Genomic DNA, 5482 nt, shown 5'->3' with positions numbered 1-5482 from the left:
TTTATTTATTATTTTATGTTTTTTATTTTAATTGAAACTACTTTTTATTTTTATTAGATTTTAGAAATTTTATTTTTCATTATTAATTTCGGTTATTTCTTTTTGAGTAATTATTCTCCCTAATATCCCCTAAAAAGCTCCTGATTTTATCACAGTTATATAGAGCTCTTAAGCTCATCGTCACGTAGGAACTAAAACTCCATCGAGAAAGGTTCTCCACGACTGCCATGTCCTGATCGACCATGACCATAGCTATCACTAGATATAATATTCTTTTGGTGCAGGACTTATGGACTAATGAACCTCTACAACCACGGGAGTATCCTCCTCCACTCTCGAACCGATTACACTCCAAAACTCTAGTTCTAAGAATTCATCATATAGGAAGTTTCACTTCTCTCCCTATCTTATTTTTATACTTTAATATCTATCTTTGTACATTGAGGGCAATGTACGTCTTAAGTGTGGGGGGAATATTTATTTCATTATCAGAAAAATCGCTGAATGATTGCCTTATTCTCTTGAAAAGCTTTCATATCATATTTAGGATAAATTTTAATTGATTTATAATTTTGATTGATATATCTTGAATTAAAACATAGGGATTTATGCATTGATTGTTTAAATTTTAAGACATTAGAGAATTAAGCATGATAAGTTGATTTTTAAGAATTTAAAATTATAGGTTGTTTCCCCAAGTCTAGGCATTACTTTGAATTGGAATTCACGAGTCTAAACATCAAAAAGCCATAATTTTTGTGAGATTTTTTAGCCTTTTGAGCATCTATTAATTATTTCATGCTCACTTTTATTATTGCTTTGAGTGCATCAATATTGAACTGTTATTCTAGAACTTGCTTGATTATGCATGTCGAGACCACACCATTTGATTTGATATGTCAAAATGATTAAGGCACTTAGGATTAACCCACTCATGCCATGAAAAGCCTACCTCCATGATTGACCCCTAGTAAACCCCTTTGAGCCTAACAAGCCATTCCTTGTATTAACCTCAATATTAACCCTTAACCCGTTATTGTTGAAATCCCTTAAATTAATTTGATTCCTATTTTTGTCGAGATTTGAATTGAAGAAATTGCTTAGCTATGTCTTGTTTGATTATTTAACTTGTTCTTAAAAAAAATGTACTGAGAAGAAGCTCTATTGTACGCAAGTGAAGATTAACTCTTTTTCTAGTTAGGTAATTTTTCAATTCAATCTCGATTCTAACCCTTTCTTTCAGCTTGTGACCACACCCCCTAACCAAGCCTCATTACAACCCTCTAAAGACCTTTTGATTGATGTATCATCTTAAATTATAGTGGTGGAGATTTGATTTTCATGCAAGCCTATGGTAATGACTTTTCATTATTGACTATTGAGTGCTTCATTTATTGTCCTTAAACACCTCGAGTGATTTGAGTGAATCTTTAGTGAGGATGTAAAACTCTGTGATATTTTGAATCGAAGGTAATTACTTAGATGAGGAGAGACACCTATGTTTGCATGAATAAAATGCTCAACTTGGAATGTTTGGAACTTTTATGTTCTTATGGATTACTTATAGATTAATGTGAGATATTATCGACATAAATTATAAGTTGAGAAGAATTTATTTTGATTATCAGTTGAGAATTTTGCTTGGGGACAAGCAAATGCTTAAGTGTGGGGGTATTTGATAAACAGTAAATTATACATATTTTTACCCCATGTTTAATGCATTTTATGGATTATTTCTCATTAGAATTGGTGAATTCGATGCTCCTAATGCTTTAATTTCATGTTTTATACTTAGAAGAGCATAGGAGAGTGAAAGGAACGAGAAACGGGCCAAAAATGAAGAAAATGGGCCAAAGTACGAAATCAACACAGCCTGGACCTCCTCATACGGGCAGACCACAAGGCTGTGTCAATTTGGCAGGCTCGAACACAGCCTGAAGTAATCGAACACGAGCGTGTGCCACGGGCATGTCCCTGCCGAGCCCAAGTTGAGTCCAATTCAGAAAAGGTCAATTTTGAGGGCTTTTAGGCATTCCAAAGCCTATAAATACACCCTAGAGGAGGAGGAAAAAGGAGACGGGGAATAGGGGGTAAGAAATTACTGCAAGGAAGCTGATTGATTCATTTTAGAAGCCGGATTCATCATCAAGACTGAAGATCTCTCCTCAACTCCCCTTCAGGAGTTTTGGGTTTTCTTTATGCTTTGTATTCTTTATTATTCTGAGATGTTTTCTTATTTAGTTATGAACTAAAACCTCTAAATACCTAAGGGGAATGAAACCTAAGACGAATCTTGTTATTATTTTCTGAATCGTATGATAAATATTTAACTTGTTCTTAATTATGTATTCTTAATTCTTGTTTTGATATCCCAGGATACTGATTCAAGACAAGCTCTTATTCAGAGGAGGAATAGACCCTGTCTAAGAGTACATTTGTCATAATTAACCGGAGTTGATTGCGCGCCTAGACATAGGGTGACAAGATTTTGCCGGATTAGGGTGAAACCTAATAAGGGGATCCATAGATCGAGTTAATGCAACCCTAGAGTGTTAATTAGAGAAAAGTCTCAGTTATTCAATCTAGGGATTAGACATTATTAGTCTTGAATAGGGATAATAACATAATTTAGGGTTCTCTACAGAACAAGTTGAATGAATAAATCGTCTGATTCGGAGCCAGAATAACAAGTAAAGTCTAGGTCGATTTTCCCTTAGCTATCGTCTTAAGTCAATCGATTTTTCCCAAAAGCAATTCCCCAATTATTTTCTCTGTGCGTTCTTAGTTTAGATAATTAGTCAATTAAAACAAAACCTCTTTATTCTTAGGCTAGATAATAAAAAGACTGTTATTACTAGTACTTTTAGTTCTTTTGGGTTCGAGAATCTGGTCTTACTAAAACTATACTACTATTCGATAGGTACACTTGCCTACATCGTGATAATAGTTAGTTCGAGAACGAGTAATTATAAATATTTAAAACCTATCAGGAAATCTCGGGATCATTTGTCTTGAAGATATGCGCTGCATTCTTTCGTCATAGCTACCGTCTCAAATTCTTCAAGTCTTCGTTTTTTGGACAGGATATCTTTCATGAATTTGACGTAGTTTGGCATTTGTTCAAGTGCTTCAACCAACGGGATGTCGATGTGAAGTTCCTTGAGTACATCTAGGAATTTCTTGAATTGAATTTCCTACTTTTGCTTCTGAAGTCTTTGAGGGTAGGGTGGTGGAGGTTTCTTTACTGGAACTGGTTGATTCATTTTCTGCGACAATTCTGCATCTAACAGAGTTGTTAGTTGATCGGAATTAACTGGTTCTAGAATTACCTTGTCGGGTTTTGCAGATCCTGGTTCTTGTGAAACTAGAATTTCAACACTCGGTTGAACTTTCTCTTAGTCTTGAGCATCAGCTAGCTCCTTTTCTGCTTCGATAGTGTTGGGCTCTACTGTCTTTCCGCTCCTCAATGTTAACGCTTTGCAATGTTCTTTCCTCGATTTTCTTGGATTCTCTGTATCACTAGGTAAAGCACCTTGTGGTCAATTTCTAAGTTCAGTAGCAAGCTGGCCCACTTGATTCTCCAAATTCCTTAGAGTGGCGTCGTTTTTCGCCATGTATGCATTTAATAAATTCTCTAAGCTATTGGATGATTCTACCTGAGCTAATTTCTAAACTTGTTGGGAAAAACTAAGCGGCTGAGTCGATCTAGGTTGAGAGTAGTTGTTACTAGTTCCAACCCCTTGGTTACTCCAGGAAAAATTCGGGTGGTTTCGCCACGATAGGTTATAGAAGTTGGATTGCAGTCCTTACCTTCCTCGATTTTGGTTCTAGTTACCCATGTAATATACGGATTCGGGGTTCAATGGACATTCTTCGAACAAATGTCCTTCCCCATAATAAACACAGGCTATACTCTTAAATTGGTGAGGTGGTTGGGCTGCAAAACTGTTAGACCCATTAGTGGTAAGATTCGATTGAAGATACCTGAGATGCAAGTGAAGTGAGAGCGTCCAATTCATGTATTCCAGTGACTCGTCTTCCTGACGTGGCTCGTTTGGATGGCCACTGATAATTGTTACTGGCAATCCTCTTGTTGATTTCGTAAGCCTCATTATAAGTCTTAGAAAGGAGAGCACTGTTAGCAGAAGCATCCACTACCATCCTCGTCTGAGCATTGAGACCATTATAAAATGTCTCAAGTTGGATGCAATGTGGGATTCCATGGTGAGGGCATTTCCGTAATAGTTCTTTGTATCATTCCCATGCCTCATACAAGGACTCATCATCCATTTGTTGGAAGGCAGTGATCGCGTTCCTCAACTTAGCATTCTTGCTTGTATTTAACGATCTATCCTCCTCTTAAGGCTCTATCCCTATCGTCAGCAATAAGGATAGGATTTTGAGCAAGGTCTACTCCGTTTCCTTGATTCATATTCTCAAAATTCATTCCTTTAGTCCTTCTCTGGTTCGCTTGTCTTTTTCGCTATCGAGAGGTTCGTTCTATCTCAGGATCTACAAGAAGTAAGTCAATAATCTGGTCAATACTCATAAACACCTGAAATAATCACAAGAAAAAAAATTAAGTAAAAGTTTAAATAGGAAAATAAACCAAAATGTAAAACTAAAAAATTCACAAATAATGACTTTTTTTAAAATAGTCCCTGACAACGGCGCCAAAAACTTGGAACGACGAAAAAATGTGCAAGTGTACACAATTGCAACAAGTAATAAATGACAAGTAAATGTTGAGTTATCGTACCCACAGGGATTGTAAAATGAATTATTTATGAAATTAGTTGTAAAACACTTTGGTGAGGTAAAAATAATTTGGTTTTAAAAGATGGTAAAAAATTATTTAAAAACCTAAGTAAATAATTAAAATAAAACAAAGGAGTTCTAATGCACGATTTCAAATAAGATTTAATCAAGGTAACATACTTGTCTTGGATTAATTACATTTCTTGAACTCAGAATTATTAAACTCATGTTTACACTGTTACGAATAAATTCACAGCAACCTGGTAATTTGCTAACTTATGAACAAACTTACATACAAAAATCCATTCATCTCTTGACATATCCCCATGTCAATTCAACCGATTAAACAGATTCTAGTAAGAAATCATGTTATTGCACATACATACTCATTAAACTGAACTAATCTCTTGCACATGTAACACCCTAAACCCGGCCCAGACGTTACGGCCGAATCCAGCGTGCCACGTTGAAGCGTTACTAAAAAACTCATGTTTTATCTAAAATCTTTCTTAGCGTTTAGAGAGTATTTTTGTTATAGGTTAAAGTGAATGGAAGCTGTGCACCAGGTAGGATGCCAGAAAATAGGAGCTGAGTCTATTAGACTGCTTAAGTACGAAGCTCTCCACGGATCCACTCCTAGACATGTACACAACCATTGCTACACTTTAGCCGAGTGTTTGTTCATGGAAACCAATTCGTTTTAAACCATTATGAAAGGTTATTA

The 5482-nt window shown here is 35.7% G+C and overlaps 1 non-coding gene across 1 annotated transcript; it reads left to right on the top strand.

Moving 5' to 3' along the window:
* The first annotated feature begins 4216 nt into the window (after positions 1-4216).
* LOC128295895 (small nucleolar RNA R71) lies at positions 4217-4323 on the top strand. The gene has a single exon (XR_008286444.1). It is a non-coding gene; the product is annotated as a small nucleolar RNA R71 (small nucleolar RNA).
* Positions 4324-5482: the final 1159 nt, after the last annotated feature.

Source organism: Gossypium arboreum, chromosome 7 (assembly GCF_025698485.1).
Source record: "Gossypium arboreum isolate Shixiya-1 chromosome 7, ASM2569848v2, whole genome shotgun sequence".
Classification (NCBI taxonomy): domain Eukaryota; kingdom Viridiplantae; phylum Streptophyta; class Magnoliopsida; order Malvales; family Malvaceae; genus Gossypium; species Gossypium arboreum.
Note: the sequence above shows the minus strand (reverse complement) of the source record. Positions and strands in the feature narration are given on the sequence as shown.